The sequence below is a fragment of the Mus caroli genome, unplaced genomic scaffold (genome assembly GCF_978045245.1).
Source record: "Mus caroli unplaced genomic scaffold, Mus_caroli_1 scaffold_14, whole genome shotgun sequence".
Lineage (NCBI taxonomy): Eukaryota > Metazoa > Chordata > Mammalia > Rodentia > Muridae > Mus > Mus caroli.
In genome coordinates this window covers 104,477,792-104,503,822 of record NW_028227269.1, presented here as the reverse complement: position 1 = coordinate 104,503,822, position 26,031 = coordinate 104,477,792, and the positions used below count along the sequence as shown (strand labels likewise).

The window sequence follows — 26,031 nt, the reverse complement described above, 5'->3', positions numbered from 1 at the left end:
TTGGTTTGTCCCCATTTACCAAGTCAGGCATCCTGACTCAGTGACCCAAATACCCTGGGCACAGCTGGACAGATGAATGGGCAAAGTCAAAATCGCCATGCAAGGAAAGTAGACTGAGCCCAGCAACAGCCCTCTCCCTGCATCTTTCTATTTCTCTCTGGGAAACAGTAAGAGCCCTGCTCACCACCGCCCAAAGCTGCATGCAGGCAATGTGTCCCAACTCTTAAAAACCTCTCTGCCCGTCTTCACTGATGGGAGATTTAGAAAGTACTGCTGGGCTGTCTCCGAAGACCGCCTGCAGGGGAATTCTGAACGTGTGTGTCTAAGGCTGTGCAGTCTGGGCTGAATTCCTGACTGCCCTGATCCAAACACAGAAGGGGTAAGTCCAAAGGGGTGCCTGACCCTTTCTTGTAGCACAGAATCCCGGGTGATCTAACTCCTCACAAGTCCCCAGCCCCTTTCCTCTTGTGTTGCCAAGGGAGAACCTGAAAAGAGGGAGAACCTAGCAGATATACATTGGCCCCTCCGAGGTCTCTCTGTTTAACTCGTAATCAAAACAACTCAACCCCAGCTACTGTTTGTGTATCTGCCACGTTTCTCCACTTCAGCAGGCTGCAGGCTCAGAGTATGACAGGCTGTCTTTCAGACTCCAGCGGGATCTGCCAAAGCCCCAACACACAGGCAACTGGAAAATCAAGTACCAACAAGCTAGAATGATCTTACACCTTCCGTCCCCCCACTCTGCAGAGATTGTGAGGACCCAAGTGTTCAGAGCCTTACCCACATCCCTTTCCTCAACCATAGCCATACCTAGAGCCTCTAGGACATTCTCAGTGCATGGATCAAAAAGGAACCGAGGAGGAGAGGGGATACCATCCTTGTCAAAAGATGAAGGATTCTCTTGATTCAAATAGACTCTAAAAGGAAAAGGGAAGAAAGACCCTCACTTTTAAGTGTTTGGTGATATCTGTCAATCTGCAGATAATGTTAGGTATTTATATTTGCTGCAAAGTGTAATTGAAAATAAAATAGGCATTAAATGCACAGGGCACATCTTTAACTCTCACACACTCTAAAAGCTTCTTGCAAAACCGAAGATAAGGTCCTTTTCCTAGGAAAGGGCAAGCTTTGTACATCTCCTTGATCCTTCTGGGGTGTGGACTGGATCTGGCAGGTCCAGCCGGAATTACAACTATTGGAGATGATTACCATAGCAGATATTAGTGAATAGGCACGGTTTGGACTGTGATTTTTGAATATAACCTGCTGATTTAATGGCTCACACAAAGTTTAGGGAGTGCAGACTTCAGTCTTAATTACGGGAACGTGGCTGCGCTCCCATTACTAATGACAGTCAGCATAGCTATAAAGACCTGACAGAAAGTACTGTACTGAAGGCAAAAACAGCACTCTGACACATGAGCCCATAGGCAGGGTACCATAAAGCCATCTCCCGATGCTACCACGTTATCAAATTTTTACCTCTAAGAGATGATGCTTTTATTTTCTAGGATTTTTATTTTTTCGGATGCTGGCAATCAGAGCATTATAACGTAGAGTTTTTGAACGATGATGGATAGAGAAATACTGTTACGAAAGGGGCTGCCTGCGTGCCAAGAGCCCTGTAGAAGGGTACAGTAAGGCTCTGTACCTGGGCTAGCAAGCAGGTAGGGCCTGCTGAGAAAAGACCCCACAGATATAGAGTCCTTGCCTGGACTGTGCACAGATTCTCAGTCTGTGCACTGCTGTGTGGTCTCTGAGAGCATCCCTGTCCCTGGGGGCCCTGACAGGGCCTGCCCGAGGTAGACAGTGCTGCAGACACTCCCAGGGGTGTGGGCCACCTGATGTGTATGGGCCACTCTTGTTTGCCATCATTTGGAGGGATCTTTTACAGACTCAGGAACCAAAAGAAGGATTTGATGGCAACCTCTTGGGTCTAGACAGGGAGTCCTGGCCTGTCCTTATCAGCCTAAGCCTTGAGCAGTCTTTTCCAAATTCACAGTTACACTGGGAAGGAATAAGTGTAATTTACTGATCGGCAGCTATCCATTCTCAAGCCAGCGACATTTCCAAAAGAGATGAGATTTCCAGTTTCACTATGAGTCTGATTACCTGATGGACAATCGACCACCTCGGGAAAGCAGCTAAGAGATTCCGGCTTGCCAATCTGAATTAGCTGACAGGTGAATTCTTGTTCTGGTCCTATTGTTTCATCCGGGGAAGCTGGGGGTGAGTTTGATCTATTTCTGAGACATGTGTGTTCAGGACTTGATATCTGGGTGGCTCAGACCTTGAGAAATATTCACAGCCACACTCCTCAAAGGTCCAGCGTTGCACCTCATGAGGGCCCCAGCCCAGGCTCACAGCCTTTGCTGGCAAGGCAGTTTACTGCCAGGGCCTCATTGCTATGCTAATGCCCAGAGCGGCCTCAATTTGCAATTCTCCCCTGGAAATGGTATTCAGAAGTCTGCTACTCTGTTCTAGTCTAGGTGGAGGATGCTGGGAATATTTTTCTTGTTCCTCCTCTTCCTGGCCAGGCAGGTAAAATAAACTTACTTCTAGTGACAGCAGACACACATCACCTCCCTGAGGCCTTCTTGGGTCTGCACAGGAAGACACTGCTTGGCCAGGTTAAAATACTGATAGTGCCCTTTTCAGAGTGGGAGGCAGGGGTGACAAGGCCCAGTTCTGCTTGCAAATCGTTATCCACAATTACCAATTTCTAGTCTTGTGTGCAAATGGTGGTTCGGTCCCAATGTCTCTCCTAAGCATCAGGGGAAGGGCTTGCTAGAGATCACCCCTTTTCTTTTCCTGTGGAAAGATAAAAATGTAAAGTTTACCCCAGGAACAAATGATTAATAAAGTGTGTTCAGTCTACTCCAGCTGTTCACCATAATAGAAGAATATAGTTCGATGTTTGGGGTCCTGAAGCCATTGATGACGGCAATTGGCTTTTTTTGAAAAAAAAAAAAATTTTTTTTGGAGGGGCCAAAAGGGCTGAGTGATTAAAGGGTTAATATTCAAATCAGAAATTTGCAAGGCCTGCATAATGGGAGCGCCACCCTCATAACAATAGGAATTTTTAACAATATCCAGCCCTTGTTAGCAAGAGAGTTACAAGCACCGAGGGCAATCAGTGTGTCTTGTCAGTTTCTTTTTATCTACCATCTCCAACCGCCGAGGAGCCGAAATGAAGCACTTTGGAATTATCAATTTCAGCCACATTTGCATAACAAAGCCCCCGAGGAAGAGGCATGATAAATGTAAAGGACCCCTCTCGGAAAAGGAACTGTCAGCCGCGCCCCGAAAGATTCTCCGACCGACTGCATTCTCCCGGACCGCAGTCAGCGAAAATAGAATGAAAGCATTACAGAAAGTCATTCTCTCAGAGAGAAAAATCTCCCCCTCTGCACAGACAGCGCTGGATGAAATGACATTATGCATATGAAAATGTCCAGAAAGATGTTTGATTTATGTATGCATTAGATGCAAATTCCATTACGGTGCGCGCGCTGTTGTGTGATTTGGCGCTGAACACATCAGCGCCCTGATCAGATCTGATCTCATTAATTCCGACAAGGAGAGAGAGAGGGAATTGAGAAGAATTTATGGCCTGGACACTTGAAAGAAGTAAATTGTAATTCTGTTTAAAGCTGTAGCGAACCCTTTAAACACCTTTTATTATAAGGAAGCAGTACTCTTTCCCAACATTGTAAGGACTTACTTCATCTTGTGTGGGGGCTTCTGGTCTTCATTTAGGGGACCCAAAAAATGCTATAACCTTATTTAAAGGGAAACAAAAGCAAATAAAAATGTCTCTTTTGGAGCAAATTCCAGCGAAAGGCTCGTGACAATAGATCAAAGGAGAAATGGTTCCTGCGAAAGATTGAGTAAATGTTTGGCTCTAAAGGTCTCCTCTGCTTTTTTGTTTGTTTGTTTGTTTGTTTCAGTTTAGAGGTTTAATATTTTCAAATAAGACACTAAAGAGTAAATGGGGATTTTTTTTTATGGAGCTAGGTAACCAATTCACATTTTAAAACGTCTTTAATTGCTTTACGGAGGAAGGTGCAACGTAAAATATTCCAGGGGCGATTACAGTGGGAAAGTTGTCTTTTGAAAGCTCGAGGCGCCAGAACCGCCTGCAAAGATCAGTCAATTTCAGACCCAAATTAATAATCATCATGATAATCACCCAACTGCCAAAACAGTTTTCAGAGAAAATATATTTTTATAGGGGAAACTGCGAATTGCTCCTCGCTATCAATACTGATTTCTTATCTTCCCTTTGCCCGGGAACACGACCTTAATAAGTCGCTTCCTCCTCTTAGGAGCTATAATCACCCTTCATGGGTGAGATGCCCTATATTTACTCCAGAGGGAGTGAAAAGCAGAAAGTGTCTCAATATGTTATTGCATCAAGAAATCATGGTCCCTCCCCCAGCTTCCATGACCCCCCGGGGTGCAGCTTTGCCGGGGAGAGTTCCGCTCGCCTCGCGCGTCTTTCATCTTCCAAGGCTGTGATTAACTGTCTTCTCCCGGCCGGAGGTGGGGGGCAGACGCTGGCTTCGGAAAACCTTAGTTACCGATCATGTTTGATTTCAGATGGAAATGAAGATATCGAGGCAGCGGCGTGCTCCCCGGTGCAGCCTTTTCAGCTTGCTGGGGTAGAAATCACTGTTGGGTTTAGGAAATAAACGATCCCAATTGATGCCGCAAAACTTAGACTCGACCGGGGATAAACAGCGTTTGGAAGGGCGAAGGGGGTTCGGGACCAGGTAAATCTGCTTAAACTTCACCTCGTCAAAGGCTAATCGCCAGGTCATTCCTGATTTGTGCCCTAGTCCTAAAAGTATCTCCTGGCACCACAGAAGCATTTCGGACCGACTGAGAGTTCGTCTGCCTCAGCCGGGTTTCTCCAACCTCCCTAGCTCTGTGTGTGTGTGTGTGTGTGTGTGTGTGTGTGTGTGTGTGTGTGTGTGTGTGTGTGTGTGTTTAAGGACATGGGGATTGCCTGGCATCTATTGGTTTGCCCACATGGCAACACGTAACTCTGGCAAATCAGGAAAATAATTGGGTTTTCTTTGGAAAGTGGGGGGGGGGGCTTCAAACCTCTTCCTGGAACGTTTTAAAAATTCAAAATTTCTCTCCGCAGTGGTTCTAAGCACACAGTTGCAAAGGTTCATTTAGACTGTGAGGATTGTATTTTAGAAGATGGAAAAGATTGTGCCCACTTTGAACAGAATTGTCTGTGAGTGGGGAAGGGTCCTCGCTATGGCATCAGTGAGGTGGCTCATTCCTGTCTCTCCACCCCTGGTGTTTTAATGTGTCTGGGTCCCTGGGAAGAGAGCCACCACAACACAGATCCAACACTTTCTCCTCACCTGAACTATTCCTCAAAATTTCAAGGATATAGGAAGGTACATATTACGTTTACAAATAATGGGGGGGGCGGTTGTGTGCAGCTCACTGGCATCTTGTATGTTCTCAGTGAGAGGGCTCTTGGGCATCTCTCACACACAAGCACACACATGTGCAAGCATGGTGAATGGGCAGGCCTTAGTGATTATGGTCATGCAGTCTGTCCATTTGCACGCAGTCTAATGTGACTGCATTGCAACAATGTTTCTGAACTCCCTGACTTTGGTCAGCATACTGATGGATCCCAAATCCTTAGCAGTGATCTTAGCAGCCATCCACCCGTTCCTGCAAAGACCACTGACCCCACTTAAAAGTTACTATCCAAATCCAGCAATTTAAAAAAAAAAAAAAAAGTCCTTTTGTAAGAAGGCCTTTGAGCCGGGAGCTACTCCCTAGCTCCCCCTGTGAGGTTTGCAGAAACAAAAAGTGTTTGTTCAGGCCTGAGAATTGAGTTCAGAGATGAATGGTCAAACTTCTGATTCAGTCACTCCCAGGGGAGGGGTGAGGTTTGGCCGTTGGAACCTTCTCCTGTGCCTGTGACCCTAGCCCTTAAAATAATAAGCCTTGCCTAATAGATTACCTACAAAGGCATTTCCCTAAACCATTCTCGACATACCAGAAAGACTGGTGCCCAGTTCATCCTTCTGAAAGCCAGTGGACAAGACCTGATCCCATCTTTATTTAAAATTTAAATCTCTGGTTCATTGTGGACGTCTTCACATTTGTTCCGGTTTCTCTTAAAACATTATATTACATTCTTTCTCTCTGATACTGGAATCTGGGTGCTCCCGTGTTTGGCAGCATGCGATAGCACCCTCCCAGATCCCTCGAACTTGTCCCATTGCAACCAGCGGCATGGTGGCATCTTTGTTAAATTCTTCAAGAAATTTAGAGGAAAGAAATGGGGGGACTGTAAAAATATGTATGCGTTCCCTCCCAAATTTATTGCTATTTGCTTAGATTTAAAGGAAACTGAGAGCAACTAGAGACATGGCATTCTAAGGAGGATTTGTGGTTGTTGGTTAGAAGGAAAAACTCTGTGAACATCCACACAAAACACCAGGAGACAAAGAGACATGCTGCAGGCACCTTTTAAAATTTGTACTGTGCAGCAGTGAATACACCAGGAGCTGGAAGACACCCGGTTCTTATGAAAAGGTCAAAGTTATGGCCTTGGTATGACCTCAAAGGAAAAAAGATCTATTTGTGAGGCATATGATTATCTAGGGTTTTAGTGAATGCAATTACAGTGACAATCTTAATCCAAACAGTTGAACAAAAATAAATTAAAATTAAATAAAATAAACCTCACCCTCAGTCATTAGACCATGAGTTGTACCGGGCCACAGGGTGGTCCTTTGACCTTTGTCTTGCATCTATATTAGATGAGATGCCACCTGGACAGAAATCGGTGCACTTGAGCACACCCACCAGCCTGACCTGGCCAACACCCAGGTGTGAAAAAATGGTTTCTGCTTTTCATGAGGGGGGGGGGGTCCTGTCCACAGGACCTCCAACAGTGTCTTGCTCTGAGAGGCACAACACTGGTTCTGTGGGCGTGGGCAGCCATGGCTCACAACAGTGACAGGTAGCTCCATCCATCCCAGCCACATTCCTCGGGTTCCACAAAGTTCCATTTCAATAAGAAAGCTCTTTTCTAAGGACACGTTGTTCTAAAAGAGACAGGAAGAAGAAAAAAACTGTCTGTAATTTGTCATGAATTTCAATTACAAAAAAAAAAAAAAACTTTTGAATTTTTTTTCCGTTTTCAAGAAAAAAAAAATTGGCGTGCCTCCAGGTTTTAAGAATGTGGTTAACACAGAAAATGACAGAAAGAGAAAGTGTGTGTGTGTGTGTGTGTGTGTGTGTGTTTGCAGAAAAATCTCGAACACAATATTCTCCTAGGCCAGGCTGAGGTTTTTCTGGACGAAGGTGCACCTGGCACTCTGGGTGAGAAAGAGGATTTTGTATTTATGGGCAATGGGATTGTTCTGGCAGGTTCCACAGCATGCCCGGGAGCTGACATGTCATAGAAGCATCTTCCAGCATCCCAGACTCCCATACACACCAGAGAACCAGTCTACACCCGAGAACACGGCTCAAAAAAGGGTTTTGGAGAGGAGAAGAGGGTTCGTTCTGTCATTGGAAAGTCTAAGGGGGTCCCCTCCCCCCATACACGGAATACTCACCAAACGGGAGCAGAACGGTTTCTTTCTTTTTTTTTTTTTTCTTTTTTGAAATGTGCAACTGTGTGAAACTTGTCTGGTTTCAGATTTACACAGAAATGTGGGCCCGTCTTGTTTTCATCCAAACAAACTCAAGCTGAAGAACTGTCTTTCCTAAACTGGGAGCGCATTCTTGTTCCTTAACCCACCAGTGCTGGGTTCCCCCGGAGCTTATTAAATCTACGCAACATAGAGAGGTGCTTTCTGTCCTGTTTTCTGGAGGCTGAGCCCAGCAAACCCAGTAAACAGGTGGAAGACTAAAAAGAGACATGAAAAAAAACACAACAAAAATAACAGCGACCTGTCCCCAGCCTTGAAAAACAGCCTAACTCCAGAGGTGCAGTGTGTACTGCGTGGCCTCAAATAATGTTTGTCTCGCAAGAAAATGCGTAGCTTTCAGCGATAACACGGGACAGCGCTTCCTAACTTGCTAGTGGCCTGGCCTGCGTCCTTCTGATAAGAGGTCAGAGGTCACCGAGGCTAAAAGATGAGAACCCGTGCTTCCTTCTGCTCAGATCTGCAGGGAACAATTAAAGGCAGTTTTGCATCGGGGACTGAAGTCCTCCTCAGTCTGGTGCCCCGGCGGTAAGCACAGCTATAGAGTGCCTGTCCCTGTGGGGTATCCCTGCTCAGACCCAACCTGGCACTTTGGTACTACACAGCTGGAATTTGAGGAAGCTCGTATTGAAAGGGGATGGTTTAGTAAGACGCAAAGGAAGGTGCGGCGCGCATGCGCCTCCGGGGGAAAGCCATGGAAACTGCACCTTGCAGAACCTATCTGAAGGCCTAGGACCAAAGAGGTACTAGGGCTGAGCCAGAGAGACCCTGTTTGGAGCAGAACGATCAGAGGCAAGTGGTGCAGAGGCCGCGGATCTGGCTGGAGTTCAGAGGTCGTTGCAAAGGCTTTAACTCTGAGAGCTGTAGGGGAGTCAGCGGAGAGCTTTGAGCCTTCTGATTGCAGCGCATTTTGGGAGAGGGGGCACAGGAACACACAAGCAGAGGTTCCCAAACAGCTCCGTCAAACCACCGCCAGGCTTCAGAGGCTCAAGCGTTGCTGTCGTTTTGGTTTTTGGTTTCCATGTTTCAGTTTACAAAAGGGTGATGATTTAAAAAGTAAAATTAAAAGAAAAAGCGACGATAGTGAATGAGGGAGAGAGTGTGCTCTCGGGCCTTACTTAGTTCAGAGTTTATACAGAGAAGCTCAGCTGGGCTGGGGACATGACTCCCTGGGTAAAATGCTTGCTGAGCAAGAATGGGGACTTGAACTCTGGAACCCACATAAAAAGCCAGGTCTGGTGACGCACTTTGTAATACCATCACGGGGCGGGGGCAGCGATGTGCAGAACCCTAAGATCAGTGGTCAGGCAGCCTAGTCTGCTGGATGAGCGCCAGGCCATTGAGAGAGCTTGTGGTGGAAGACACGGGACTCGATCTCTGGGCTTATTAGACACACCTATATGCACACATATGCACCCTCAGGCTCATGCTGCTCACAGAAACAGATAAATGCAGAGACACTCACATGAAATGGGAGAGGAAGAAGTTAAATTGAGAGAGACTTTACTGCACAGTGAAAAAGTCACATTAGAGACACTCCTCCCTGCAACACCCCCCCACCTCCTCTAAGTGTTGGCGGTAATTCCTAAAGGACCCAATTCCTGGTGCACTCTCTGAATGCCAGGCTTGGCATCCCCATGGGTTCAGGGCCCTTGCTACACTTTATATGTCAAGGACATGTATTCCTAAGCTAACCCAGGATGCACAGTAGCTGACAGGTTCTTCCTGCTCTGCTTTTCATCTCACTGAACTGGCCAGGGCCTCATTGTCTCATCTGTAAAATGGGAACTCTAACTTGGAGGCCTGGCTTCCTGGAGAGAGGCAGGCATATACCGAGGCCATCGTGCATCTAAAAGCACTGCACAGATATATATGTGGTATTTACATAATTATGTGTCATTATATCCTTGGGTATTTTTTAAAGGAATAAAAGAAAGAAAGCTAAAAAGACATCTAAACAAAGAGTTTAAGTAATGTATGCGGAGAGTATGTGTATACACATATAGAGTTACAATGAAGATTTAAAAAATAATGTGTGCAGTCAGGGGTGGTGCATGCCTTTAACCCCCACACTCAGGAGGCAGAGGCAGCTGGGTCTCTAAGTTCAAGTCCAGCCTGGTCTACAGAATGAGTTCGAGGACAGCTATGGCTGCATAGAGAAACCCAGTCTTAATAAAATAAAATAAAATAAAATAAAATAAAATAAAATAAAATAAAATAAAATAAAATAAAGTAACAAAACCAACCAAGCAAAAATGTTCATACAAAATCAAAATAAAATTAATTACAGTCTCACCTGTCAGAGCACAATGTACTTTTTGCTATGATTTCTGGTTTTTCTGTTTAGAATAGAATATGAATGCCTGCATACTACTTTTGGTGTTTGTCTCTGTATAGACCATAACACAGCCGGAGTGCTCTTACACTCAAACCAGCAGCTCCTCCCATTGGCAGATTCTAACATTCGGAGTGAACCATTCAGTACCTTTCTGCTTTCACTTTAAACACAGAGAATTAATAAATAAGAATAAATTATGAAATAAAAAAGTATCCCCCCCCTTTCTTTCAATTGTTTGTTTGAGGCTGAGCACCATCTCCATCCTTTGTGCTAGCCTCAAAATTCCCAGGTCCCTGCCTACGTTGCCCTGCATGCCTGACTTACAAGAGGGTGCCGCCATGCCAGTGGCTGCTTCTGTCTTTTCAGCCTCCAAATATCATGGTACTGAAAAATATTTTGCATTGTGTCTGAAGCACACATCTAAGTGGATCATTTCTGATCAGGCACCGCCAGCCTGGTCTACAGAGTGAGTTCCAGGACAGCCAGGGCTACACAGAGAAACCCTGTCTCGAAAAAACCAAAGAAAAAAAGAAAGAAAGAAAGAAAAAAAAGAAAGTCTCAAAGAGGGAAGTCTTGTGAGCTGTGTTGGAATGAGATGGCAGCTGCTAAGGTGGAACTGCACAGTGTTCTTTCTGTATTTCTACCTTGGGTTGCTGCTTATTCTTATATTAATGATCTGCAGACGCTCTTTATATATCAAGGACACGCGCCAGAGATGAGTCACACACTTTCCAATATGGGAGTTTTATATGGATAAAAAGCAGAATGTAGGCTGACAGTGGGCCAGCAGATCAAACACTTGCCATGAGAGCCGGGAGAGCTGAGATCATCCCACCGATGACCTGTAAAATGAGGCACAGAGATGCTGACAGAAGGACCTGCCTGCAGGAGGGGTGGTAGATGCCTGCGGCTGTGCTAGGAGACATCAAGCCCCCCTCCCGCCCCCTCTTATAAACCCTTCGTTTCCTGGTGGCTAATGGAATCCTTCTGGGCTATGAAAATCTAGCGTGGTCCGTGATCAAACATGGGCCATTAGGCAGATGTGAGCCAAAGATGATTGTGGAGCCAACCCGGGTCAGCACTGTAATCTAAGAAACTCTGTTCTCTGCAGTTCATGGAGCTCAGCCCAGCCCTGGGGTGGCTCGCGGAGTCCTTCAGAGGCCTGTTAAATTCCTGCCTTGCCTTGCAGAAATTCTGGCTTCATTCGGAATTCTTCTCTCCTGCTCCACGTAAAGTGAGAAATCAGCAGTCAGGCTGAGAGACTGAAGAAAGGCTAAGGAGAACGTAACAGGCGAGAACCCCTTCACGGACAAGGTAGTATGGCCCGGGCCCAAGAGTAAACCTCAGGTCCCTCGAAGATGACAGAGTGCCGTGGAAAAGCAGAACCTCTCCCCACCCGTAACCCCCACATCTCGCTGGGTTGAGAGATGATGGGTGTACCATACCTCATGCTCTGAGACTCTAGCTCAGCAGGTGTGGGCAACTAGACAATCAGAAAAGGATGAACACTGAGGTCAGACCGCTCTGTCCTGGGGCTCGAAGCTCAGTCCAGGCTCTCACCGGAAGAGGTAGAACGGGAATGGGGGTGGGGGGTAAGGGCGGTCTCTCTGCAGGCCTAACATGCAGACTGGTCTTGCTGGCTCTTTGTGACCTTCCTGAGATGTTAGCAAGACACGTGTGAGAGCGGACCCTGAACCTGCCTATTCCCCACCTAAGACATCAGGCTAGCGGCTGAAGGGCTTTGCTCTTCCGTTCCTGGACCTTGGTGAACAGCTACAGCCCTCTTAGCTCTGGAAGAGATGTGCTGCGGTGTCTCTTTGGGCCACCACAGGGCATCTCTTCACAGCAAAGACGGCCATGGTCCCACCACCACTACCACATGTTTGCTGTGACAGATGGCTCTGCTGGTTGTCATTCTTGTCCGCAGATGTCCCTGTCGCCCTTTCAAGGGTGGAATGGGCTTAGACTTGGCCATTGGACTTTGGGGTGAGGGACCCAGTACAGTACAAGCAAAGGTACTCTTAGCCTGAGAAGAGGACTGGGGCTGTTCTAGCCAGCTCAGATCTGTGGTAAGAGGAGACTGTCACCGGTGGATCCCGGTTCAGAACAAGCCAGAGCAGGTGAGAGAGTCTGAGAGCAGTGAAGCCTTGCCACCAAGCCAAAGGAAGGAGGACCTAATGCTTGCTTGTAAGGTAGTGTTGTTATGGCAATAGCTAACTGACACGGATAGTTTAGTCTAGTCATGTTATTATAACAAAAATACTTTGAACGATAATCTTAAAAAAATTTCTTGTGTATGTATATGAATGTATGTGGGAACCTGTGTGCTATAGAGCATGTGTGTGGAAGCCAGGGGACAACATGTAAGAGTCTGTTTCCTCCTTTTACCACTTAGATCCCAGGAGTCGAATTCAGTCGTCAAGCCTGATTAACAAGTGCCTTTGCTTGGCCCAAATGACAATGTATCGAAGAGTAATTTGTAAATTCCTGTCCACGGTACTAGGGACTAGGTGCTAGGGACTGGGTGCTAGTAAGCTCAGTGCCTGGCAAAGGCTTGATTTCCACTTCTGTGGAGCCTTCTCAGTGCCCCTTCCCATGCTGGAAGAGAGAAAGGCAATCCCTGTGCCCTCATCTGGCAGAAGTGGGTGAGGATCTCCCTGTGGCCTCCTAAATAAGGACATTCATTGATCCTGGTCCTCAGGTACAGTCAGATGAATCCCAAAGGCTCCAACTTCGAAGACTTCACACTGAGTATTAGCAACTCAAATATCTGACAGTGATTCTGACATTCTGACACAAGCACCTGAATTACTTTTTCATTCATACACAACCCTAGGTTAGAACTGTACAAACCCATCAGTGGTCCTCACTCTCCGAGGACCAAGAGTCTGGGCACCAGTAAGCTGAGGCCATTTCTGTCTCTCCACACTGACACCAAGATGGCGGGAGGCAGCCAAGCTCAGATCATAGCTGGAACTCAGGCTGACTGGAGGACCATTGGCTGCAGGCAGAATGCAGATCCTGGAGGCTGGAACCTTGCATTCCAGTCCTTGTCGTAGGCTCTCATGCATAGACTATTAGGAAATGGCAAGCTGACATCTCCAGCCTCTCAGAAAGGGGGGTTGGCCCTGCTTGGAAAGCTCACAAGTCAAGTGAGGGCCCCAGGATTCAAGTCCCCTGTGCCTCACTGACACCCTCGACTCTCCATGGTTGCCATGTATCATCAGCAGAAAGTAAGGCTCATCGCATTCATAGGCTCTGTCCCCTCCCAGAGAAGGAGATTTCATCAGGATGTAAACTAAGTGACTAAGCGCTCAGCCGAGTTTTACCCTCCAAAGCTAGAGGGCGCTGTGCTTGCCCAACCCACTGTAGCTTTCTAGCTTATGTCAGTGGTCTCTGGGTGCTTCTGTTGCCAAATATAGACAAGTGCTCCCCTCACTTCCCCTCCTCCGGCTCCATCCATGGGGATCTGACAGGTCATAAGTTGAAGTATAAGGTTGTGGGGTGGCTCCCCACACAAATCCTGGATCTCTGTAAGAGTCCCAGGGAGAAAGATCAAGTGTTAGAGGAAAGCCAAGCGAGTGAGGAAGAGGAAAAGAAGAAATGAGCCTCTAAGAATCCCTGAACCATGTCGCCCAAGATCCCTTCATTAGAGTGACCCAGATCTGGCCATATGGCCAGTGCTAGCCCCAGTGGGGGTCCACTGAAGATGGACACATGGGATGACTGCATGATAGAGCTGGCTCAGAGGCAGAGGGAAAGGTCCACATCCTGGTTTAAAAGTGTTCGTGTTATGACCAGTTGCACTAGAGACATGGTGTGTGTGTGTGTGTGTGTGTGTGTGTGTGTGTGTGTGTGTGTGTGTGTGTGTGTGTAGTTTACACTGGAATTGAACCTGCATTAAATTTTTGAGCTTATGTACTGCCGGTGAGACACAGGCTGAGAACAGCAGCTGAGCTGCAAAGGCTGAGGCTGATAGCTCACTCTCTGAGAGGCTATGCACACACCAGGCAAGCCCAGGGCTCACACATGCCAGGCAAGTCCTCTCTCATTAAGTTGCTCCCCTGACTCTTTACATTTCTGTGATGAGCCCAGATTGCATTTTGGGATGAAGGTAGGTACCTTGATTTGGATACCAACTCTGTCAATTATTGACCCTGGGAAAGTTAGTTTCGTTGTCCTGTCTGTAAACTGACAATAGCCATAGCAACAGTGATCATAAGAGCCCAGAAACTTCTTGTTGGATCAAGCTAGGAGGTGTGATGAAATGGAACACCGATAACACAGCCTGCGTCTTCAATCCCAGCACTCGGGTGACAGAGGTGGATCTTTGCAAGTTCGAGGCCAGCCTGATCTACAAAGTGAGCTCCAGAACTGTTATGGCTGTTACACAGAGAAAGCCTGTCTCAAAAACTACAATGAGAGCAAACAGAAAGCAAACAATGAAACCAAAGAGCGCGGTGAGAATTCAGGATGGGGTGCCTGAGGAACGGAGAGGAGCAGATCGGTTCTCCATCCTCTCCTTGTGCATCACAAAATGCAGCCCTTACTGGCCGCTCTGGCCACAGGAGCACACCCGATGCATGGGCCAGCTCTGAGCAGAGGTCAGACCAGCCTCAGCCTTCACAGCTCAGCCGCTGTCCCCTGCCTCTTTGTTTCTCTCCAGCAGTACATAAACTCAAAATTTTAATGCAGGTTCAATTCAAATGCAAATGACTCTGTCCAAGTGGTTAATGCGAGAGAAAGACCAGGGTGACAGCAGGGACATTATTCCTTCCCGCGCCATTTCCACATTCCCTGAATCACTGCTGTGTGAGCTAGGGTGGGGAACTATCACCCCCCCTCCACCTCTGCCCCAGTTTGAGTAATGAGGGGTGATCCACCATACGTTTTCCCTGGGAGCTAGATGGCAAATCCAATTAGTTATGTCTGAGGACAACTCGTAAATATTATCGGGACATAAAATATTGCAGGCATTTGGAACAAAAATACAGTCATCTAAATATTGATGTTTTCCAATGGAGAATTAAAATTTTAGAGCAGAAACCCGTTTGAAACATAACCTGCTCACATTCCTTGTCCTGAGATGAGGAGCCGAGTGTCCAGCGAGCACACCTTTGGTCATCCATTCAACTGCCAATGCATGAGATAAGACCAGAGACCATTTCTTGGCCAGGCCCTATGTAAGATCTGGGGATGTCTTCAAAATAAATAAGACGTGGTTGCTCTGACTGACGGCTGTACAGTATACTGTGCGGAAACAGGCAAGAAAACAGACTGCTCTCACTTGTAACACGATTGATCATAAAAGCCCAGGGTTCTGAGCCTGTCCCCAAGGCATCAGTCTAGCAGGCATATCTGGGTGCTGCTTGGTGGAGGTGACATTTGAGACAGATTTTGCAAGGCTATGCTCAGAGGCTAGAAAACAGGCTCAGAAGGTAAGAGCGCTTGCAGCTCAAGCATGGGGGCCTGAGTTTGTCTTCGTAGCACCTGTGTAAAAATCAAAGCATAGCCTAATGTTCGTATAAGTAGCCCCTGAGTGGCTGGAGGGGCAGGGGCTCCAGGTTCAGGGAAATAAAGCTGAAGGTGAGAGAGGAACATGTCCAATTGTAGTAAAGATGTCAAGATGTCATCTTGACATCTTTACTAAGTAAAAAGGCAGAGCAACAAATTGTAAGGGCCAGAGGAGGGAACCACTGTGATGTCCACCCATATAACCTTCTTAGGAACAGAGAGCCAGGGCTTTCCCTGGGTCCCAGAATTGTCAACATTTTCATTAAACATTGAGCATTCATTTTAGAAAAGGACCCCACCTGTGCATATCAGCCACTGATTGAGCATCTCAGGCATGTCCTAATGACTTAGCCACGCACATCCCTGGCAGAATATATGGCTCCTGGACTATTGTTGGCTGTGACTTCTGACCTGCGGAGACCCCTGAATCTTTGTGTAATTTCTGCATACATTATTGAGCTGAATATTCCAGAAAATAACTGTAGAGATGAGGATTTTGAGGGTTGCACAGAAGACAATAAGGGTCAGTTCTTTGACATAATCCTAAGCAGCTTCACTTTTGTAACAATGGAAAGGTGGATGGATGATGGATGGATGGATGGATGGATGATGGATGGATGGATGGATAGATGATTGGGTTAATTGATGAACAATTGGATGGGTAGATGGGTGGATGGATGGATAGATAGAAGGAAGGAAGGACAGATGATTGGATGGATAGATGGATGGATGGATGGATGGATGGATGGATGGATGGATGGATGGATGATGGATAGATGATTGGGTTAATTGATGGACAATTGGATGGGTAGATGGGTAGATGGATGGATAGATAGAAGGAAGGGAGGACAGATGATTGGATGGATGGATGGATGGATGGACGGATGGATGATTGGATGGATAATTAGATGGACCAGATTTCTAGAGCTGAAGAAGGGATTTCTAGGCCATGAAAGTCATGTGCAAACAAAGCAACTGGACTGAACAAAGATGTTCATAAAACTGTTGGTATGAGCTCTAGGGTGTGGGATGGAGCATCACTAGAAATAGAAAGGTTCTAGCTATGACCCTTGGATACTTGGCCATGGCATATAATCTTCTTTCTGATATCACAACAACCTTCTTGACTGCCTTCATTTCTCCATATATGGACTGGAACTCACTTTCTAGGGCGTTTGTGAGCACCAGGTGATGTAGTGGTGTTCTTGTTCTGGTGAGAATAAGACTCCAGAGACACGGAGTCCTCAATACTACTCAGTCATTTTCACAACATAAGGTAGCCATGTCTGCCCTGGTCCCTCTCTGTCTTGGGACATGCTAGGAACAGAGCCCTCACAGATCAATTCTCTGGTTCTAGAAAGAGGCCAGGCTATGTTGTGATCATAAAAAGAGAAAGAGCTATTAAGGTATGTTCTATCTGGGTGTGGGGAGGAGAAGGGGAAGGGGTTGCCTCAGTGGGCCCATGCTAAGGCATCTCTTCCCCCTGAGGGACCAGTCACACAATGGTATAGTATAGAATAGAGTTTATTTAGGGCATGGGGGTGGAGTTAAGACAGTAGTAGAGGCAGAGAGACAGAGAGGGGGGAGGGGAGGGGAGGGGAGGGGAGGGGAGGGGAGGGGAGGGGAGGGGAGGAGAGGAGAGGGGAGGGGAGGGGAGGGGAGGGGAGGGGAGGGGAGGAGAGGAGAGGAGAGGAGAGGAGAGGAGAGGAGAGGAGAGGAGAGGAGAGGAGAGGAGAGGAGAGGAGAGGAGAGGAGAGAAGAGAAGAGAAGAGAAGAGAAGAGAAGAGAAGAGAAGAGAAGAGAAGAGAAGAGAAGAGAAGAGAAGAGAAGAGAAGAGAAGAGAAGAGAAGAGAAGAGAAGGCCATGTGGAGAGAGGAGGGAAGGGAATGAGGAGAGAGGGGGAACAAGGGTGAAGAGGCAAGAGTATGAGAGTAAGAGAGGCAAGAGAGAGAGAGGAGGGGGCAAGGAGCCCCTTTTATAGTGGGCCAGGCCTACCTGGCTGCTGCCAGGTAACTGTGGGGACAGAGACCAGACAGAATACCAACATTGACAACATCACTCCAGTTTCTCAGAATGCCTCTCAGCTAGGGATGCCCTTACTCTACTTTTCATGTGCAGGCAAACAACTGACAGGATGTGAGGCTCCTGATTTGACTGGCAATCTCAAACTAGAGGCCTGTGGGGAGGCAGAAACAGCGCCCCTTTTCACAATGGGACATATCATGCATAACCTAGGTATTGGGATTCATGAATTGCATGTATGTTGTTTCTAAAGATTGATTTTAAGGAGGGGAGTCTAGCCTGCTCGAGGAGCAGAGACAGCACTGTGCTAGCCAACTATAATGCCCAGGTACCACTTACCCATGGCTCCTGGGTGTCACCAATCCTTAGCCCATCTCTGGAAGTTAGTGTGGCAATTTCATGAACCACAGGGCACCAAAGTTCAAAAGCCGAATTCTTATCTCAGAGGCTTTGCTCTTGGCTGTTTTCAGAACAGCTAAGGGGAGCGAGGTCCTACAAAGGGTGCCTATGAAGAAATTCTCCCAGCTAACAGGAGCTGGGTGGAGAGACACAATCATCCCACAGAGGGCACATCCCTGGCACAAAAACATACCCTTGTCTCTGGAAGCCTCTGACTCCTTCTCCTGCCCTCCCCCACCCATCACTAAATAAATAAACCAAGAAGGCGGGAGGGGAAAAGTTTCTGACTTTCTGTAACCTTTTCTTCGAGTTCAGGTTATTTCTTTAATGCATTTGTCTGCTTTAAAATTGTCTCCTTAGCCTCTCAAGGGAAGCCAATATAATACCGCATCACACTTCGCACCAGAGAAAAAAGAACACTTACTCTTAATAGGTGGCAATTTTGCCAGGTGTTATTGACATAGTAAGTGCGAAATTTCTGCGCTCCTCCATGCAGAGTGCAGCAGATTAAAGAACAATGAGGCACGGTGCAAAATGAAGTTTCAAAAGCCACAGTGTCAAAGTCAGGGAAGGTGCGAAAAAATTACATCCTCGCAACACGCCAGAGAACAAGTTTACTAATTACGTTACCGGGCACAAATTTTAAAGTAAATTCCCCGAGATTGGGCAAGTTTTCTTCAAGACCTATTGTTCCCCACTCCCACCCCACCCCTTCCTAAACTGTCAGGGCTTCTCTCTTGGTGCTAGAGAGAGAGAGAGGAAGGTCTGAGCTGGGCTGTGGATTCTTCTGGCTCTGGCATAGGGGAGGGGGGCAGTCAGGGGAGGACGTGGGAGCTCCAGAGACACCTCAGAATGCCCAGTGGTGGCAGTGGCTGTCCTCCTGAACCACTGTCCCCTGGAGAACTAAAAGACCAGAGACTGAACAAACCAGACCTTGTCACTGAGGCAGACAGAAACAGAGAATCTGAAAGGCAGCAGTTATGACCAATAACCCCCTCCCCCCACAAACCAATACAGGGACAGGGAAGTGCAGTTCACTGCCCTCCACATTCACAAAGTTGTGTCATTCCAAACCTTGGAACCCGGGCCTCAAAGGCAGGTCGTTTTTATATTGTCAGCATTCTTTAGCCCATATATAGAGAAAATATATATAGAGAGAAGATGGATAGATAGATAGATAGATAGATAGATAGATAGATAGATAGATAGATAGATAGACGGATGGATGGACAGACAGACAGGGTTCAACTGCTCACCCGCCTGCTCTATTTTTCAAGTGTTGGGGTTGCAGGCATGAGCTACCACTCATACTACTTTAATTTTTTTAAGCAATTAAAACATGTTTCCAAATGAGCTCTTACATCACCATCCAAAATAGAAGGCTGATCAAAGCAGGGCTTCTCCTCCTGAAGGTGTGCAGTAAAAGTGTCTGGGGGTTCAGAGTAACCCCAGTTCTCCTCTCACACTTCTATAAAGGCTCTCGGGGGGGGGGGAGGGCATGGAATGGAGGCCTCACCAGAGAGTGTGAGCAGATGTGTGTGCAAGCAAAATCACACATCCATACCACATATGTACACTTACGCAATACCCACATGCACATATGTGCAGACACACGCACAGGGAAAGAGACCATGTGGACACAGCAGCAGTTACTCAAGTGTGGGGGCCTGAGTCGGGACCACCAGAGCCCATGTACATGGAGAGAAGACATGGCAGCCTGCCTGGACTCTCCGTGCATGGAAGGCAGAGGTAGCCGATCTCCAGAGCAAGCTGACTAGTTAGGGGATCAAGACCCCTAAACTCTGAGTTCAACTGTGAGACCCTGCCTGGATGGGTAAGGTGGAGGGCAGGCTGACTTCAAACTTGGGTTCCCATGTGCACATACATGTGCACACACGAGTGTGCCACCACACGTGGAGACACACTGCAGACACATACAAAGAGGAAGGGAGGGAGGGAGGGAGGAAGGCAGGCAGAGAGAACACACACAGGATAAACACATCACACTGAAGTTGGACTTAGTCTTTAGGCAAAAGCACCCACATGTTTCTTTCATGACCTTTTAATAAGTGATGCGAGTGTTAAAAACAGTGTCTGTGACAGCTACTTTTAAACTAAACCTTTTATTTGAGATGGCTATTTATTATCTCAGGCTCATCCGCAGCTGTAACAAGCAACGGCGAGGCTCTCCGGTAATAACGCTGTGTGTAACTAACATATCCCCCATCATGTTCTGACCCCCTCAGTTTTACCACTGCTGTACATGTGGAATGGCCAACTTTTTTTGTTTAATGAAGTGCTTCGCAAACAAGCAAGCACAAGGGTAAAATAATTTCCTCTTCTGAGGAACAGAAAGGCCAGAGGCCCATTTTGTTCTGAATGTAGCAATTTTAAATGCTCGCTGGGTTACAACTTCAAGGCACAGCCTGCCGGTGGCTGTCATCCCATGCGGGTGTTTGGCTAGGGGTAGCCTGGTGTCCCAACCATGCAGAGGAGGGAATTCCTGCCCTTGGGTGCTGCTGGGGGGGAAACAGTACAGGTGAGATTCAAGGCTTCCCCTGGTCAGGAACAAAGACAGAAATACCAGGGCTGCCTTCTGGGAACTCCTTAGTTAACATCCCCTGACCAAAGTCCTTCAGAGGAACTGTGGTGACAGAATCTAACCAGGGCTGAGGAAGGCACGAGGTCACAGAGTCCTTTACCCAGGATAGAAAACAGAGGCCCGAGGACAGACAGAGCCACTGAGCCCAGTGTAGATACAATAGCCACCATGCAGAGGAGTAATGGTGGAGCTGGTCCCACGAGGCTCCTCTCTCCACCTGAATTTGCATTTGCATAGGGATTATCATCTCTAAGGATTCAGAGGGGAAAGCTTTTTGATTTTGTGGTCACAGGGCTTCTGTCCAAGTTGTCAGCTCAAACACTAACCTTGCAACAAGCTTTGGGTAATATGTTAAGCAATGGCAAGCTGGGTTTCCCTCAGCAGGTGGGAGACAGCCTTTGGATCACAAGCCATATACAGCGTCCTGATGTAGAGTCAATAAACTGATAGTTGCTTCCTAAGGCTATATGTTAGCTCCTTCTGCTGCTGCTGTGATGAAGTACTCTGACAAAAGCCACCTAAGGGGGAAAGGGTCTATTCCACTCACAGTTCCAAAGTATGGTCAGCCCATCCTGGCAGAGAAGTCAAGGCCACAGGAGCTGGTTGCGTGCTGTCTTCAGTTAGGAAGAAGGCGGCAGGAATGTGCTCAGCTCACTTTCTCCATGGGAACAGACCTGGCTCTCAGCCAGAGAATGACAATAATACCATCCACAGTAGGCGGGACTTCCCTTCTCAGTGGGCGGGACTTCCCATCTCAGTTATTGCAGTCAAGACAATCCCCAACAGACTTCCTCAGAGTCCCATCTTCCAGAGGTCTCTAGATTGCGTCAAGTTGACAATTAACACTACCAAAGTTAGCATGAGGGGGGAAAAAGTGGATAGATATAGAATTCTCTAGAAAAAAATGGCAAGAGGTAAATAACAACAGCAGTGATAATAAATAGAATAGAATTTGGCTTAATAAATACTGTATCTGGGCATCTAGAGTAGGTTCGGTTGACCAGAGACAAGCCTGATGACCTAGAACAGAAGCCAGTCCAAGCAGGCCTTGGTGCTCAGAGGACCTCCTAGACATGGGACCGTCATTGCAGTGGTGGCCCGTGCAGACCCACGCTGTCCAGAGAACAAGCCCAAGGAAAGCACAGAGTGAGGAGCTTGTGGAGATGGCCAGAAGCAGAAATCTACACATTCCAAACGTGGAAGCCAAACAAGAAGACCCCAGACTCCAGTGTAAGGGCACCTGGAGGCGATTGCTAAGCATTAAAGAATGGAGAGAAACCTTCCAGGGCAAAGAGACATGGCTCACAAACGGAGGGTTCAAAAATTAGACAGCCAGAAAAAGTGCAGACTGGTACAAGAATTTCAAGCAAAAGGAAACTTGGAAACACAGGGCCTGAGAACTCAGGATGCCTCATGTTCTTTCTCTGTGGAGCTCCAAGGAGTCAAAGCAAGATGGTGGATCTCGGGGAACCAGAAAGGCAACCTCCTGCATCAGCAGGCAAAGCCTGGATAGCGGGCAGTGCTCCTCAGACCAGAGCGTCTTCAAGTGCTCTGAATAGGACAAACCCTTGGGTTCGACTGAACCGCTGTGGAGAGAGGTCAGAATGGGCAGGAGAGAGCGTCACGCTCAGAGGGCTTGGTGAACACACACTACAGCTCTGGCTTCCCTCCCACTGAGACTAAGTTTAGTTCTCTTTAAATTCTGCCCACTGCTCCCTCATCTGCCCCTTCAGGCCACACGGAACAGCCACCCCCACAGCTGCTAATCCTGGCTGTGTCACTATCTTTCACCACCCACGACCTAACTTTCCCAGCTACCGCCTGGATGTCCCTCCTTTGCAGAAAGAGCTTCTGCCAATCAGAAGGACTTGGGGCAAAGGGCTACAGGACAAGAAGGCAGAGAGTACATGGTTCAATATTTAGTTGTTACACCCTCAAGATGGACTCTGTAGGCTCAAAGACTCTCCTGGAAGAGTATGGAATGATTTGAACCCAAAGTATGTCGTATGGTATGGATACGAGAGGCCTGTGTTACACTTGATCTGGTTTCATATGTGCTAAATAGATGGAAGACACCAAACCACCACAGGTGGGATATTGGAATAAACTGTACCAATGCATAGTGTGGGTCTTTGCAAAGGGTCTTCCTCCTCCTCCTCCCCCTCCTCCCCTTCTTCCTCCTCCTCTCTTCCTTATTTTCTTTTTCTTCCGTCCCTTCCTTATTTCATTCTTATTTCAGGGCTGGGATGGAACCCAGGGTCTTGCTGGACAAGTGGTCCAATGCTTGGTAATATTCCCTGCACTTTTTGGCTTTTAGTCAGGGTCTCGTTAAGTTGGCCAGGCAGACCTTGAAATTTCTATCCTCCTGCCTCAGACTCAGGGAAAGATGAGAGGTATGCCACAAGTCACTTAGCTTGTGATCCTCCTCCTCCTCTCCTTCCTCCTCCTCCTCTTCCTCCTTCTCTTCCTCATCTTCGCCATCCCCCTCCTCTCCTGTCTCTTCCTTCTCATATTCCCCTTCCTCCTCTTCCTCTTTCCCCTCCTCCCTATTTGTCTCTTCTCCACCTTCCAATTTATGTTAAACTCTCAACTTTATAGATTCTTAAAATAAAACAACGAATGATAAATCTTTGCATTCAAATGTTTTCATAAGGAGTTCTTCCCAAATCTCAGTAAAACCAAAAGCAGTAAGGGTTAGGATGTCTATAAAGGTTGCTCTATCTAAACTGTCATCTTCACGAGTAAGAAAATAGAAGCCCTCTCAGGGAAAAGAGTCGCTTGGTTTAACCTCCACAGCTACCACAGGGACCCAGATAGCCAAAAACTGTCCTAGGAGTGTCTGAGCCCTCTGAACCCAGAAATATTGAAATTGAGTAGTTTTCATCCCATATTGTCCCGAAGCCCTCTTTTTTGTTTGTTTGTTTTAAGTTTGCAGATCAGTTTATTAATATCGAATCACTGCTAATTATGCAGACGAGAAGCTACCTGCCAAAATCAATGCAGTTCTCAAGAACTTACTACATTAGAAACAAATGTTTAAAACCACAACAAGGAACTGTCCCTGATTGCCAGTGACAAGGCTGAGGCACATTTACTTCAAGCTTTTCAAGAGTTTGTGGGCCACACAGTGGTCCCGTGCATGCACAAAGAGCTCCTCTGTACAATCCTCTTCTGTCTGTGATCTGGAAGACACACACTTACCACACAACTCTAGCCATTCCCGGGCCTTTACACACTTCCCCAACTGCACACGGTGCTCTCTCACTGTTGTTAGGGTGTCCACTAATTCTTTCTCCTCTTCTTCCTCTTTGGGGGTCTCCAGATCCAGTGAGCATCTTTCGTTGATCTTCTAGTCCCATGTCGGGAGCCAGTTTGGGATTCAACACCAAGAGCAACAAGGGTAGCTACTCTACTTCAGGTTTAAGAAGGACTAGTAAGGGTCACTCGACAGATATCTGGTGACCTGGCCGTAAGTGCGTCATACTCATTGTAGTCTCTAACACACACACACACACACATACACACACACACACACATTGGCTTGTACTACTCCGTAGCTGCAAGACGTAGGGGGAGCTGGTATATATGCCTGCAAAGAATTTGCTAAGAAACCCCGAAGCCCTCTTTAAAGTTCCTGGTACTTGGAGTGCGCCTGCCGACTGACCACTTCCCATCTACCCCTCCGTTTCTTGCTCGCTCATCCACAGTTGTCTATCCAAACATCAATGCCACCACCGAGTCAAAGTTCTCTTTTCGCTTAATCACTAAAGTTTCCCATCAAACCAGAACACTTTGTACTATGACTGGCATGACTTCACATTGAACCTGGACAGCTTGTAGGGGCACCGCGGTGACCGACCCAGGAGTCGGTGGCACTTTCAGATGAGTAGAGGTTGTACTGGGCACTTCCCAGGGTCAAGACAGCCTTGCTCTGCTCTCAGGAAGGGCAGCAATCGAGTCTGATGGGGAAAACATTCATAGCATGTGGCTGAGAGGAGCCAGGCGGAATAAAGAGGCCGAGAATAGAAAAAGACACTTAGAGATGAGTCAGAGGATGGAAAGACATGGCAGAGGGCAAAGACACCCACACAGTGACAAATCCCCAGACTTCTCAGGGGGAAAATGGCAACCCAATTCGGGGCCCCACACACCCACTCCCGGAGATTAAAGTTGCCCAGGTGAATAGGGATGGAACAGCCGCAAACCTGAGCTCCTAGGAGTGCAGGGTCTGGAGAGGGAAGGAAGAGTTTCCTGCCCCATGCCAGAGTGCAGAAGTGCAGGCTGCTCCATTGCCTTTCAGACAGCAGTGCAGGGCCCATCCCTTGCCTTCCAAGCAGTTCTGCCTGTGGAACGCAAGTTAGAGGGAGCTAGCTGGAGAGATGGTTCCACTGATAAAGTGCTTGCCTCCAGAAATAAAGCCTGGTGTGAGGAGATCCCAGTGCCCAGGAGGCAGAGACACAAGGAATCTCTGGTGCTCACTGACCAGCCAGCCTTGTCTCCTAGTTCAACGCCAGACTTTGTCCCAAAACCCAAAGTGAGAATAACACTCAGGGTAGACCTCCGTCCTTCACACACACACACAGGTACACTTACACCTACACCCACACATACTCACGTGCACCCCAACAAAAACACAGCACAAGTTTGACCTTTGCAGTCATCTGGGTGATGGCAGGCTTCAGACTCAGAAACTCGGGTTATAAATTCTGGCTGTCTGACTTCGCTGTGTCAGTGAGCATCTAACTCAGTCTCCCCTTCTGTCAAATGGGATGGCAACACCGTGGCTCTATTTTCTCATAGATAGCGGAGCAGAAGTGATGAGTGTGCCAAGTCCTGGCATGTGGGAATGCTGGGCTCATTGTGCTTCTGTGACCCTGAGTGTCTGGTGTAAGCACCCTGGATTCCTCTACGTGTGCGGTGGGTGGGCTGATGGAGGGAATTAGGCCCCAGGCACTGTGTAACTGGATTTATAAGCATCTCATTAAAGTAAGAGGGGATATGTAGGGGAGCTGGGAGGCCTGGGGAGGGGAAACTGGACGGGATATACTGTATGAGAGAAGAATCTATTTTCAATTTTTTAAGATTTATTTATTTATTATGTGTAAGTACACTATAGCTGTCTTCAGACACTCCAGAAGAAGGAGTCAGATCTCATTACGGATGGTTGTGTGCCACCATGTGGTTGCTGGGATTTGAACTTCAGACCTTCGGAAGAGCAGTCGGGTGCTCTTACCCACTGAGCCATCTCACCAGCCCCAATTTTTTTAAAAAGAAAGAAAGAAAGAAAGAAAGAAAGAAAGAAAGAAAGAAAGAAAGAAAGAAAGAAAGAAAGAAAGACAGAAAGAAAGAAAGAAAGAAAGAAAGAGAGAAAGAAAGAAAGAAAGGAAGGAAGGAAGAAAGGAAGGAAGAAAGAAAGGAAGAAAGAGAGAAAGAAATTTGCTTATAGAATTCTGGTT

At 47.2% G+C, this 26,031-nt stretch overlaps 1 pseudogene; it reads right to left on the bottom strand.

The window, feature by feature from the left end:
• Nucleotides 1–23,666: 23,666 nt before the first annotated feature.
• LOC110307511 (cytochrome b-c1 complex subunit 6, mitochondrial pseudogene) lies at nt 23,667–23,934 on the bottom strand (annotated as a pseudogene).
• Between the last annotated feature and the right edge of the window lie 2,097 nt (nt 23,935–26,031).